The sequence below is a fragment of the Hippoglossus hippoglossus genome, chromosome 21 (genome assembly GCF_009819705.1).
Source record: "Hippoglossus hippoglossus isolate fHipHip1 chromosome 21, fHipHip1.pri, whole genome shotgun sequence".
Classification (NCBI taxonomy): Eukaryota; Metazoa; Chordata; class Actinopteri; order Pleuronectiformes; family Pleuronectidae; genus Hippoglossus; species Hippoglossus hippoglossus.
This window is the reverse complement of record NC_047171.1, coordinates 24,827,674-24,843,237: the sequence shown is the minus strand read 5'-3', so window position 1 is coordinate 24,843,237 and position 15,564 is coordinate 24,827,674. Positions and strand designations below refer to the sequence as shown.

The window sequence follows — 15,564 nt, the reverse complement described above, 5'->3', positions numbered from 1 at the left end:
TTTTTTATTATCAGCATTTGAACGATTGCATGGAGCCAAGATTTCCACCGAGTTGGATCTCAGAAATGCCTACCACTTGGTCAGGAGGGTGCAGAGGTTATTGCACCCTCTGCCCCTGTTCTAATTCTCTCTAATTCACATTTACAGTTTGATGTTGAAGTGGATGCTTCTGACGTTGGCATTGGAGCAGTGATCTCACAATGCTCGAAGTACAACAAGATGCATCCCTGCACCTTCCACTCCCTCAAGGACTGACCCAAAAAAACTGGAGTAAATCCGCACTGCAAAAAGACTCAATCTGCCACAGGCAAGGTGGGCCCTATTCTTTAATCATTTCAATTTTATCATCTCTTATCTCCCTGGTTCCAAAAATGCCAGGCCTAGTGCTCTCTCATATCAGCTTGGTTCTTACACTGCTTCCGATTCCCTTGCTTACATTCTGCCACCTTCGTCCATAGTGGGAGCTGTAACCTAGGGCATTGAGCAGAGAGTCCATCAGGCTATTGCTAACACACTGCCCCCAAACCGTTTGTTTGTGCGTTCTCTCTTCCATTCCCAGGTAATTGATTGGGCACTCTTGTCACCCAGGAAGCAAGAGGATTGTGTTCATCATCAAGCCGCATTTCTGGTGGCCCTCAATGGGAAAAGGGGTGGGAGTCCCTTGTGTCTGCTCCCACTGCCGCACTACCCATGGTCAGACATCTAATTGGAATTTTAATGGGTCTACTCAGTGACCCCTCTAGAGGTCACTGTAGTGGATAGATTTTCTAAGATGATGCACTTTATTCTCATCCCATCACTGTCAGCCTGTTTTCAAGTTATCACCCTCATTCCAATGGGCAGACAGAGTGGCTGAATCAGGAGCTGGAGACTCTCTTCTGGGCAGTGTTGCCAACTCCTCAGTAAGGAAAGTAGAAATTGGCTGTCCTAAAAGTCGCTAGAAGTCGCTAAATGACGTCATCGCCTAATTTGCATAATTATAATGGACGCTGTAGGACAGACAAAAAGTGAGAAAAAACACCCTAAATATGTGTAGAACTACAAATGAGCTTTCTTCAGTTGATTCTTGTTTTTTTTTTTTTTTTATCTTGCCATTGAAATAGGCCATCACTTCTCAAAATAACTTCATGACTTTAATGCTGTGTCTAGAGCCACGTTACATAAATCAATTTTGTCCTGTATTGTTAAATGTTAGAATATCAAATTTAATCAAAAGGCTGTTATGTGGGGTGGAATTGCTAGCTCTACGTCCAACCCTCCTCCTTTATCTGGGCTTGGGACCGGCAAAGTGACCAAAAAGAGACATCTGGCACAGTTACTTAGGTTTTTTTTAAAAAGTTTTTGGGGGGTTTTGTTAAGTTTGGTTTAGTTTCTAACCTTATGCTCCAACTAGGAGCCTACAACAAGTCACAGTAAAAAATTTTAATTTTTTTGACATAAATATAACATTCATAAAAATGTTTTGTATAGACGGTTATAACTTGACAACATTAACGTGAGTCAAATGCAGTGATTTATTTTCGTGTGACAGTGAAGAAACATTGACATCCCGCTCTGTAAGCCAGGGCGGGATCAGCGGCAGCTTTGCGCACGCGTGATTCATTTTTAGAACAATACGTGCTTTCACGTCAGAGTCTCCAAAACACCAGGAAAGTCTCCAATAACACCAGAAAAAGTCACTAGATTTGTCGCTAGTCGCTTTTGACAAAAAAAGTCGCCAAGAGGATTTGGAAAGTCGCCAGATTTAGCGAGAAAGTCGCCAAGTTGGCAACACTGCTTCTGGGTGGAATAATAACACCATACCCTGCTCTGCCACTGGTTTAGCCTACTGTTCCCAGCTTTGGAAAGAGAATCTCAGCATTGTCTATGGTTCATCTGTGTTGTTGCACTTAGAGACGGGAGAGGGAGGTGATCAAAATGGCAAAGGAGGTGTCAGATCACCATCGGATTCCAGCCCCCTCTTATCAGACAGGCCAGAAAGTTTGGCAGTCCAAGCGGAACATTTCTCTTCACATGGAATCTTGAAAGTTGGCTGCTAATTTTGTGGGCCCTTTCCTAATCTCCAACATTATTAGCCCTGTGGCTCTGAGGCTCCGAACACACCTGGTATTAACATGTTTTTTTTATTTTTTATTGCGTGTGTTCATACCTAGCTTTAAAATGTTGCTCCACATGTGGCTCGTGATCGAATCTTGCCACTCTATACTTACAAACATGTACGTCATTTCTGTTCTTGAAGACCAAGTTCTGTTGTTTTTTCCCAGGCTGAGTTCACGTGTGTGTCGGAACGAGCAAGTGAAAAAGAGGTAGAGAGACGAGTCAGTACAGTCTGTATGAATCTCGTGAAGCTGCGCTGTGAAAAAAGATTTTACTTATTAAAGGAAAGTATCTATCATTATGTGGTTATCAGTGTTGATATTCTGCCAGCAGTCACAAACAAATCAACAAGAAGAGGAAAAATACGTTTGATTCATGGTGAAACTTGTAAAGGTCACCTAAGTTCACTTGATGTACAGGAAATGTGTTAGGGAGGAGAGATAAATCTGTGCCTTCTTGTCTACATGTTTTATAAGTTCTGTACATAGCCAAACTGTCAGAGGCCTTAAAGTATAAGGATAAGGGAAGGGATCTCCGTATATATTTGTTTATTGAATGTGTTAGTGTATGTATTTGTTTCTTTAACATCAAAAGGTGATAAATGAGGGGAAGTGACGGCTCGGCAGGGGAGTTGTTTTTGTGTATGCGGGCCGGCAGAGGACCAGCCACGCTCGAGTCGACTGCGGTCCTGAAGACCTACATGGGATTACTTCCAAAAACGGGATTATTTGCCTGGGTGACACTTGCAAGGATTACCGCGAGGACTGAACTATTTTTCTGGGCGCTCAGAGGTGGTGAGGATAGCGTGGACCCATTTTTGGTATTGTTTGCGGCATCTCGCCACGCCACACCTGCATACATTTTTGCTTTGGGACGTTGTCTAGGGATTCGGGGACTGTATGAATTTGGGGTTGGGGAAATATTGATGTATGGGATTGGTGTAAATTGTGTGGTTATGTTCACGTTTTCGGCTTTGTTTGCGGGCGCACGTCCAGGGGGTACGTGTGTATGATTGGGTTTGGTGTCAATACAGACAATTGTATGCAACATATCTGGGTTTATTTTGTTTATATATATATTATTTCATATGTGGTGGGGCCGATGACAAGGTTATCGGCCTTATAGAATAGTATTCGTTTATTGTAAATTGGTCAGGCGGTGGCGCCCGTACACAGCGGGACAGGTCCGCCCGTGCTCCTTTTAAAATAGCGTAGTAACTTTCCCCTTCTTCCGAAACAAGGCGAATTGTTACAAACTGCAGCGGGTCAGAGGACCTCAGCTAAGAAGGAGCAAGGTCCTTCATATGTGGTCCCTGACGCATTTGCATTCACACTGCTAAAACAATGTGACCACATGTGGCCCAGACCATCTCCGAATGTGGTTTGGCGTGATCGGTTCTCTATCCAATCTGAGTGTGTTCACACCTGTACTGCTGTCCACTCCTGATCGGATCACAAAAAACACATTTCAATACCAGGTGTGTACGGGCCTGGAGAATAAAGGACTTTTAAGATCATTTCTTGTCTGAGTCTTGCTATTGAGTCCTGTTTGTTAAGCCAGTTTTAACAGTAGTTCTTACTATGTAAAGGGTCTTGAGATATTGTATGTTGTGATTTGGTGCTTTACACATAAAATTGAATTGAATAAAAAGATCTATTCACAAAACTTTCACTATCAAATGAAGGAAACTAATGAGAAGAAGCAGGGTTGATCCTTTTCCTAAGGATGACATGATTCATGAATTAACTTACTCATTACATCAACCCTGACAGGTTGACAAGTGACTGATATGTGTTGGTGGACAATATTTTTGATTAATACCAATGACTGTTAATAGTGATGAATCCAGAATAAGTCATATATCCCACTCCCTTCATGTTGGCAGATGGAATATGAGCCAAATTAAGAATATCTGTATAAGTACAGACCCAATAATCTTTTTCCTTAGATGGTTTCTGTTGATTTAGATAGTTTCTTTTATGCTGATGTATGTTCAACTGTTCATTTTTGGTTTGGTTTTAATTAGTTATTTGATGCTATAAAATGGTACTGTGAAATCATGTGATTGAGTCAGGGCAGTGTATGGGTATATACAGTCCTTGGATAATACACAGAAACAAGCAAAAAATAAAACTGTCTACCATCACTTTGCTTCAAGAGAGATGATGGAATTACCATGGTGACCAAAGCAAACTCAGGTCATGTTGTCATGGTGACTGAAAGGGTCAGTGCACAGTGGGCTATTATGAAACCGCAGCCACATCACGTGGCAAGACAGTAGAGCCAAAGGAATTAGCTAAAAAGGCTGTCTGCTAAAGTGGAGTGGTAGCATGTCAATGTGTGTTTGACAGCATACAATCTGGTGTTTGTTAATACGTTGGAAAAGGAGAAAGAAGGGGAAATTATGTATTTAACACAGCACATACACGTATACAAAATAGAAACACCAACAAGCACGTATGTATCTGCTTCTTGCACACCATGCTGAACACCAACACAAAGCAAGGTTTTACAGGAAACTCCCATGATGTTATGTCATGTCAAATCCCTAGCTCCATCAGGCCGATTTGTTTTTTTACGCCTTGAACATGGGGAAGTGACTTAAGGTGTAATAGTTCTATGATTATCTGACTTCAGATATCATTTCTATATTCTGCTAGAATTGTTTGAAAATAGACCAAAACAATGACAAATATACCAACTCACTTGACTTGCTTGGACTGCTCAGACTCAAGCTGCTAACATTTAACATTGTAACATTTAGCTTCAGCTAAATGTTATAGGTTTTCAGTGTCAAGGAAGATGTATTGTTGTCTCTACCGTAGCAGTCTGTCATCATCATCTAAATTGTATTAAATAAGAAAATAATATGCTACAGCATTTGTTTAAATTTAGGTTTTCTTACTGATAGAAACTTGTGTGGTGCTTATGTTACTTTAGACCAGTGGTTCCCAAATGCACACTGGGGTGCCATGAGGCAAGTCCAGGTGTGCCTTGGGATTTTGAGAGAAATGTACATTATTTGCAATAGTACTGTTCTACTACAGGGCTCCAAAGTGCGACTTTTGAAATCTGTAAAGTTCAACAAAACAAAACAACATTTAGCTGGTCTGGATGTATTTTAACGCATCTTGCCACTTCCTCTTCTCATCTCCTCTGCGGAGTTTACACTCTCACACAAAGGCACCGGCTGGCCACTCACTCACACACTGACACACGCTGTGGGAAGTAGGGGTGCTGGGGGTGCTGCAGAACCCCCTGTTGGAAAAGGCAGACATCCCATAAGATGCATAAAAACAGATGTTTAAAGATAAATATAATAGTATTTAAACTTTTAAATAAAAAAAAGTCTGTTCTTATTTACTTACAAAGAAATGATCAACTGGGGAAGTTTTTAGAAATAATTAAATACCGAATAATAATTATATATAAATAATGCAATGCATCATGGTCTACAGGAAGTCAAGGTGACCAGAAGAGACAATTGGATGTCCAGCACTATACAAAATGAATTTACCCAACAGTTTGCTCACGCTATTAAGACTGACATTGTCGCCCGTTCATTGGAATCCAGATTTTATGGATTAACAGCGGATGGCATTACTGACGCGAGCGCCATGGAGCAGTTTTCCTGTAGTTTGCAATGTGTTGACAGCAGCCTGGAGTCTCACTCTTTATTTTGGGGATTTTATAATGCACAGGACAGCACTGGACGAACTCTTTTCTCCTGTATAAAGGATGTTTTTTTAGGCTGAACATTGCCGTCGAACGCCTTATAGCATATTGCTTTGATGGAGCCAGTGATATGTCTGGGTGCTTTTCAGGAGTCCAGGCTCGCCTTCAAGAATTATGCCCACAGTCAATGTATGTGCATTGTAATAACCACGCGCTGGATTTGGTTGTCCAAGAAGTCGCTTGTGAAGTGAGCCTTGTGGCCAATACTTTGAACTTTGTACGGAATGTTGCTACTGTGATTGGGGAATCGCCAAAGCGCAAACAGCTGTTTGAGTCGCTTTTTGGTTGCAAAGAGGTTGCGGCTAACACCCGATGTAGCACAGTGAGAGATGCAGCATCATGTCTATCAAAGCTCCATCCTCAAACAAGAGCTCTGTTTACGGACGCGGAAAAACTCATCCAATTATGTATATTTTTACCAATATCAGTTGCTTCATCAGAGCGTTCCTTCTCCAACTTGCGGCGATTAAAAACATGGTTACGGTCCACCATGACGCAGAAGAGACTCACTCACCTGTCCTTGATGAATGTCACACAGACATTTTGAGCTCTTTAGACATTAGTGCCCTAATGAGGGACTTCATCTCCGCAAACACGGAGCGCCAGCTCAAGGTAAAGTGTTTGGTTTATTACGAGCTGCCGCCGAGCAGTTTCACTTTATCATTAACCAGTAAATTCACCGATAATTTGTCGTGTGGTGTGCAAATGTGGCGGTTGGACCGGTTAAAGTATTGCACATATTTGGATATGTTCTTGTTCGCTGTGCGCAATGGGCTCATGGACCTGTTCAATATGCAAAGGCTATTTGTATGTTATGTGTGTTTGTGTGCCCGATGTCTGCGCCATGTTAAAGGGACAAAGGTTTAAATGATTTAATGTAATTTATAAGTGCTGTTAAAATATTGCACGTATGTGTTCTTGTCCGCTGCGTGCGACAGCCTTTTGGACTTCTTTAACCATGTTTTGGCTGGGGTCTGGCAGTTGTGAGACTGGCAAACATTTGATTAATATCATAGTAGCCTGTTGTTTTCACCAAAACTCGTTAAATACAAATTATGTGTATGGAAATATGAAGATAGCCCATATTGACAAATCACAATTTGTCTCATAGGACTTTAACAAGGTGTGACATCCTCTGCCCTTAACCCTCAACAAGAACTACAAAAAAAAACATTTTAACAGGGTAAAAAGAACGTAGAAACCTCAGAGAGAGCCACATGTGAGGGATCCCTCTCCCAGGACGGACAGAAGTGCAATAGATGCCAAGTGTAAAGGAGAACATCATCAAGATAAGGGTATTTGATGCCTATAGCCTATTCTTAACGCGAGGCTGACCTGAAAAATTCCACTCTCACTGCCGCGCTCACAACTTAAAGCCTTTTCCCACGGCCCTGCTGACTACATGTGAAGCAGAGATGAGGGAGAGGAGGAGGTGAACGAGGCGATGTCTGTTGAACACTGAAACAGAAAGTGTGAATACAGAGATTCCACTTTGCAGCTGCTTCAGGATCACAGCAGAAGCAGTGGTTGATTTGTACTGTGTCAGAGTCTGAGTGTCCTCCCTCCACACTCCTGCTCACCTGCGCTCACTTTACACTTTAAATATAAACACAGACGCTCATCGCAGGTTATTAGAACCTGAACAGTACTGACGTTTGCTTTGTATTTGTTTGATTTGCTCAAGAGTTTATGAGACACGTATTTAAACATTTTGAAAATGTGACGAGCAGACACACACACCCACACTGATTATTCTGACAGGCCTACCTTAATATTTTTGAGAATGCACCAAGTTAGAGGATTCCTTGCCTAGTTTACAGCTTTCGTTCACTGAGAATTTCTTTTATATCAAGGCAAAATTATTGTACACTGAAATATCCTTATACATGAATCGAACTAAGTAAAGACATTACCAATGCATATGGGAACTGTAAAGAAAAGGTACAAAAGGTATATTACTGCAGTACAAAAAGGTCCAGTGAAACATTTTGGGTGCACCTAAATGAAAAAGTTAGGCACACCAGTGCAACCAATGTTAAACGTTAGTATGGAGCTCTGATACAAAAAACTATGAATTACTTTTAAATTTACCCTAAATTCTTTACCCTAAAAAGCAAGCAATGGCACTCATGCAAACGCTGTCTCTAATATATGGCATTCATTGAATTTAAGCCATATTACATGGGAAGATCAGAATACCGCTGATGTTTTCACCCTTTCTTGAATCAGCTATTTTTTCACACAATACAGGCAGCACTGCAGGGTTTCTCACAGGTTGAGAATTCATACGTAGTCGTGGGTGGTTGGTGTATGGCCGATGTGCAAAGAGACTCATGCAGTTTAGATGAGTGTAACGTAGGTTATTCTTGTAGCTTTGGTAGCTTTTGCAGATGTCCCTCAAACATCTATGCAGGTGATCAGTAGATGCTAGCTTGGTGGATGCAAACAGATAAGACTCCCATAGGACTCCCATAGTTACTGCAGCATATGCAAACCTATGTATTACAATTAGCACCATTATTATCTTTTCTCTCTCCTACATGATTCCTTCTTGTTGCTAGTTTCCACAAAGTAGACACGTGAGTTTGAACCACTATTGTGCAGTGCATAATTGTCAGAGAGCATTGATGAAAGGAGTTGATAAGCTTGGAGACTTATGTTTTCAATGGTTCAGACCATATTAACAGGACTCCGTTCTCAATTTCCATCCCCAATTTGATCTCCAATTTGTGAGTGTATTCACAATAGGAAAGGATCACTTGTATTACAATGGCTTCATAAACAGCCAAATGAAAAAATTCAACAAATGTTGGGACCTACTATTTGTGAACAATAGTTTGGCATACATGTGTAGCCAAAGCCTGCACCACATGTTTCTTTGTTCTGGTGACAAAGGAGAGCCTCCAGAACTCAATCCCCCCAGGGTACTTCAACTTCACATCTAGGTGTTAAAACTGCCCCTGGACACAACTTTCAACCACTATTACTCACTGTGGCCCGCATGACCCATGAGGTAACCAGGCCAATATAAGCCCAGTTCCCTCTCTCTTCTTTCTTTTTTCTACTCACTTCTCCTGGAGGCGAGGTGTAGCTCTTCAGCTCACCTCGCCAGGGAAACTTCCTCCCTACCCAAGCCCTACCAACCTTCAAGCAGGCCTGCCTGGAGCAGAATGCTCAAGCCTTCCAAAAGGCAGCAACACGAGAGCCTGCCTAAGAACTTCAGCACGAGAGCTGCATTGCACAGCAGAACCACAATAACAGGAGCCAGAAACCAGCAAGACCACTTCACTGGACTTCAAACAGCAAATCAAAAGGGATCTTTTCCTCTTTTCATGGACGGGTAACACAACTGGGCTTAATAATTACACTAGGCTAAGCAAAGACTGTTAAATTGTATTCATGTGATGTTTATGAGTTTGATTTGGGTTGTTGTGATATTTGGTAATAAGTTATTTGAAAATTAATGTCAGTTCTGTTATGCTCTTTACAGTCTTTCTTTGCAGGCAACTAACTACTTTCTATAACCTGGCACCAACACTTCAGACACATCTGCCCAAACTTAAAACATACATGTGATCTCAGCCACATGATCCCAACACTCCAGAGGGTCTTTTGTCTTCATAGTGGCCAGCCGCCATTTTGAAAGCACACTTTCTCACTCACTCAATCACACATACAAAGACACACACACACTCACACGCATACTCCAATACACATCTGCACATCTTTATATAGTAAGTACACCTTTAGTAGTTTGTGTTTTTATACTTTTATTATCTTCATAATAATGTTTTTCTTTGACAAATGTCTTCATTAATGTTGCGTAAGTGTGAATTTTGCCGACCTCTACACTGTCAAGAACTCCATATCTTTCAACATTGCTAACTACTTATGTAGTAGGCTTAAACCCTTCCTTTACGATAAAGCTTATAGTTAGAGCCGGTCCAGGCTTGTCTTAGACCTGCTCTTAGTTATGCTGCAAGAGGTCTAGAATATCGGGGGACACATGACACTCGGAGCTTCTCCTTCCTCTTCTCCGTCCTTATCATATCAAAGAAATAAATATCTTTATATCAATACATGTTACTGACTTGACTTCTTCCCCGGAGTCCCTTTGCCTTATTGTCCGCAGATCCAGGGCCGCAGCTGCAGCCACATCGTGGATTATGATCTGTGGATCGCGTATCAGAGATCGTGATCGTAATGGTGGATCCTGTATTGTGTTGGCATCTGATAATGGTGGTGGACCACGATCGAGGTGGCATCTGATGATGGATCCTGATGGCGGCAGTGGATCATGATTGTGGATTATGGTGGCATCCGATCTGGATGGTGGATCATGATCGTGGTGGCTGCTGACCATGGTCTATGATTACAACAAGACTTCTTGATATATAATATTTCTCCTCAGATACTCGACCATTACTGACAATAATCCATCAATTCATTGACCTTCAATTATGCTACAAATTGTTTATTCTAATCAATGCTGCAAATACCCTTATCTTGCTGATGTCCTCCATTACACGTGGCATCTATTGCACTTCTGTCCGTCCTGGGAGAGGGATCCCTCACATGTGGCTCTCTCTGAGGTTTCTACCTTCTTTTTACCCTGTTAAAAGGGTTTTTTTTTTTTTTTTTTTTTTCCTTACTCTTGTTGAGGGTTAAGGGCAGAGGATGTCACACCTTGTTAAAGCCCTATGAGACAAATTGTGATTTGTGAATATGGGCTATACAAATAGTTTGATTGATTGATTGATTGATTGATTATGTGGTAATTTTGGTTATAGGTATTAATTTCATTCTTAATCTTTTTAATTTGTAGTTAGTACTTTCATGAGACTTAATCAATAAATTGGCTATCTTTTCCATTCTTTTGAAGGGTGGGGCCCCCGAGGTAACTTTAATCAATTATAATTAATTATATAATATTAATATTTTTAATATATTAATCTTCAATATTTTTCTGAATTTATTGAATGCCCAAAGGCACACCATTTAATGGTGTCACGCTTACGGTATAATAATCACAACACAAACATGTGGTGAACAGTGCTTATATTGGGATGCGGGGACCACAAATAAATCTGTATGTGAAGCATATGAAACTAATGAAACTGGGTAATAGGACATCAGTTGCGTAGCATTACATTCACACAGTGGGCCCAAGTGGCCCGAATCTAAATCTGAACTCCGATACGGGTCAATGTTCAGACTGAGGTCGCATTTAAAAAAATATGATCTGTATCTGATTTAGAACCACATATGAAAGTGGTGAAGAAGAAACCAATTTGATAGCCCTCGGAGAGTCAGTTAGGGGCGGAGGATCTGTCAGGGCGAGACAAGGGTGTGCTCCCGGAGCAGCTGCTGCAGGGAGGAGAGCCTGGAAACACTGTGTTGGGATCCACTTTTGGTGAACAATAGACAGGCCTACATGTGTACCCAAATCCTGACCACATGTCATCTTTGGCCCCATACACCAGGGGTTCTCAAACTTTTCAGCCCGCAACCACCAAAATAACGGTGCCAGAGGCTGGCGACCCCCACCGACCCTGGATGTGGTATATAATGTTGCGCACAGCCACGCATATGCACTATTAGGCCTATGCAAACACAGGCATTAATACAACTCAAAAGAACAGCCTTACAGCCATGATATTATTTTATAGCAATTTAAGAAATAGGATATAACCAGAATACAGGGAAACTCCCTGTATAAACAGCAGGGCTGAGTGAGCCTATACTGTAAGTATAAAAAAGTGCGCAGGTGATGTCTGTGCGCGTCTGTAAGCATAACGAGCAGCAGACACCTTATTACTGGCATGTGCAAAAACTTTAGGGTTATTTATTTTAGCCTAAACATTACTTTCATCTCTAAACTCACTAATGAGATAGGTGGGCAATATGCATGGAGCAGAGCAAGTCCATTCTCGGCTTTATTGTGGAGATGGCGACTCGGAGATCATTCTCCACGTTTAGCTGCACTCTCTATTTATTCTTTATGTATGTCAGGGCTGAGAAAGTCTTTTCGCACAAGTACGCCAGCCTTGTTAACCAGTCAGGGTCAGTGAGGTGGTCAGCGAGCTGGGATCCATGCTCCATCAGAAATATGCGCACCTCGTCCCGCAGCTCACGCAGGCGGCTCAGCACATTTCCCCGCAAGAGCAAGTCTGATATTGAGTGGACGTGTTTTTATGTAGTTGACCATTTTTATCGCAATGTCAAGAATATGTTTAAGCTCTGGTTCAAGTGTTTTGCTTGCAAGAGATTCTCTGTGAATAATACAGTGTGTGGGATTTACGTGCGGCGCCACTTGTAAGACACTCGCTTTCAGTCCTGCCTTTTTCCCCAGCATCGCTCCAGCCCTGTCCGTACACACACCAATACAGTTTTCCGAAGATAGTCCCTCTTCTTTTAGTTTTGTAAAAATGTCCTCATCTGTGCACGACCACTCCGGAGCGCGGAGCAAAACAGCATTATATATATATACATATGAAGGACCTCCTACTCAGCTGACGTCCTCTGACCCGCTGCAGTTTCACTAAGAATCGAACGTATATATTTTCTCTTCATGCTTAGAATTGCCAACCCACGAGTCACAATTTGCAACTGAAATACCCCCTCCAGTCGGAATTTCGAGGGCCAAGCTCCAAGATATTATGGGACGTGGCATAAGAAACACAGCAGCCATGTGGTTGAGACGCCATCATTGTAGTTTTCTTTGTTAACCGCTATCTTGTTTGTAGTGCAGCTAATGAACTGAGAACTGAGACAAAACTGGATCCAATAGTGAAAAAATGTAACCATAAGCTCAGACAAATTAAACTAAATGTATGCATCTACCATGTACTAAACACCAAAACCTAAAATGTATTTTCACTCACATAATGCTAGATCTATAAAAACTATAGCAAAAACAATTTTCACCAAGGCTGACAGAGCCCTCAAGAAAAGTACTTTCAATATGTATATATTTTCACATTATAAAGATTTTCATCTGTGTTTTTTTTATTGTACTGTATAATGGAATTTTAGATTTACCTTAAAAAGCAATCAAAAGGTTATTTAGATTTAAAACACGTGAACTGTGTTCTGCTATGCTAGGCATAACTGCTATACTACACGTTATCATGTTAGGAGACAGATTACTATTTCACATATGACCAACAATTCTTAAAAAAATATAAAATATCACTGAAATATTATCAAAATATGCATCTGATGGAGGTGACATAGACCTGACGGAGTTGACCGATATCTGGCGGTGGAGACAAAAACACCCTGTAATGGAAAATTGTACCACTATACTATATTATATATTATCTCTGTTCATGTATAGCATTTCTGTTTGTGTAACTGCCAAGATGACATCAGAGCCACAAATCTGAGACTTTGCTCGTCACCCCCACCAAGACCTCGAAGAGGTCTTCAGCCTGTCTTATCTCCTGGGATTTTATTTTTCACTCGGTTCACACACACATCTCACCCCTTCACTAAATCTGCATAGAAGCACATGCCTTGGAATGTTTCTTTGTCATTCCCTCTGCAGAATGCTCTTCGTCTCACCAAGTCAAATTTCAATCACAACCCAAAAAGAACACTATCAATATGATTAACCATATTTTTCTGTACTAGAGAGGGAGTGTGTCTGTGTACCTTCACTAGTATGTGTGTGTACACCCTTTGTTCCCTCAACTAAACCCTAAAAGAGTTGATGATTCACAAAAGCAATAAAAAAAGCAGAAAATGCTGATGCCACATATTTAGTATATTTGTATATTATTAGACAAACTAATTATCTATATTTGACTCAAATGACTCAAAAAACTAAAAAAATTATTCTTCCCATTAAATGTCAATTCCGTAATAAGCCTGTCACCACCGACAGATTTGACGGAGTTGACATAATAGGCATTTTGTTCACCAAACAAATGGAGTTCATGTAGCAAGCATTTTCAGGTGTTGGCAAAAAGTGGGGACACAACTTTGAAACCTTATGAAATAAGCATTTGACATTCAAAATCAACTTTGCTCTGTTATGAGATATAATTAAGTTTTTCTTTTGATGAAACAAGCTTATTAATCAATAAAAATAATTTAATCCATTTAATTTGCACATGTTATAGATGTAGTAGGAAGATATTAAGTGTCATAGATTTGATATCATAATTATTAAATTAAAGGGAATAATTGTATTGAATGCATTCTATTATTAATCCCTCATAACATCTACAATTAAAAATATTTTTTATTTTTAAACCCAAGAGCATTTTCAACTGCTGGACGTGTTTTTTCCCGTTTCTCAAGAATCGGTCTTATAGTCACATAGTAACATAAGTGTGAATTTTGCCAACCTCTACAATGTCAAGAACTCCATTTCATTTATGTTATGGAGTATATTTTAATATTAATCTTAGATATTTTCTGATAGCTAAAGTTATTGGATGCCCAAAGGCACAACATTTAATATTGTCTGGTCTGTGTAAGGCAGAGTATCACAACAACTGTAACACTGAAGCTACGCAGGTTGGTTTTAATAAAACAATTTTTTATTATAATCCAACGTGGTCTGCATGATATTAACAAGACCAATACAACACAATTTTTTTTTACCGCATTGCGGTTGTATGTCTCCACGACCCATTGCAGTTTCTATGTAAATATTTCGACATACTTTTTTTCAGATTCATATAAGGTCCAGATTGAATGAAATTCCCTACGGGCAGTCTGGTCTTTCTGATAGCTGAAAAAGAACAGTAAGAAAATAAGTGCTACATGACACAGTGGGCTACTCCTCTCATATACTATTTTACATCCTAAGGTGGTGGGAAGTTTACTTGCACAAACAATCTAAAATTACTAAAAATACATAAATCTAGGAAGGCTCAACATTGATCTTGGGCATGAATAGATGACAATACGGAAAACTGATGCCAACTGTCTGTTACAATGTAAATGTTACTATACAATTTGTGTGGTAGCTGTCTTGTTTAAAATGTAACGTTGATGTAGTTTATGTCTAACTGTCTCTGATACATCACCTGGGTTCAACTTACAAAAACATTAGTTCTGGTCTTGCGCATTGTTGTAAAACAGATACAAAACTTAATTTATATTTGTGTGGTGAAATACCTGTCCTGTATAAAACTGGAGACTTCTGCGTCAGTCTGAAACCCTTTTTCTGTCATCAGAGATTTCCATCTTGGAAGCAACACATGTATAAGACCTGTTTCGGTCACATGTCCTGTTTTGTTTCACCTTGTAGTATTTTAGCTGTCTTAGACAACGTTGGTCTACGCTTCATCATTTTTTTCTGTTGTTAATGTGTAAGTATGATCCTCCATTTTGTGTAATTTCTGTAAAGAAACTCCCAACAAACTTTTAATAACAACCTCCCGGTCTGAATAATTTTTCTATGCTATTTTAGGGGCGCACTTCAACTTTGTCTGACAAATTCATGCTGCTGCCATTTTTTTGTCCTTTTGAGCTTTTTTATTTGGTGGTTTTGTGTTATTTTGGCTGCTGTAGACCAAGTTTTGGAAAGGGAAAAGGAAAAAGAAAGAGATACTACTACTAATAATAATAATAATAATAACTAGGGCTACGTTGTAGCACTGACGGGCCCGAGCACGCGCATTTCGAAGCCTGTTGCGGTCGGTGGAGAGAGCGATCAATGACCAAGCGCACGTCTCCGCGTTGCATGCGTTTTGCGCACTGTGGCAAGGACAAACG

General features: G+C 40.4%; 1 protein-coding gene and 1 long non-coding RNA gene across 5 annotated transcripts in view; one reads left to right on the top strand and one right to left on the bottom strand.

The window, feature by feature from the left end:
* pde9a (phosphodiesterase 9A) overlaps positions 1–15,564 on the bottom strand; it is a 93,345-nt gene that overhangs the window by 42,307 nt on the left and 35,474 nt on the right. The window lies entirely within an intron of this gene.
* Positions 880–10,988, top strand: LOC117754525. The gene is made up of 3 exons (XR_004612448.1): positions 880–1,058; positions 7,348–7,355; positions 10,977–10,988. It is a non-coding gene; the product is annotated as an uncharacterized LOC117754525 (long non-coding RNA).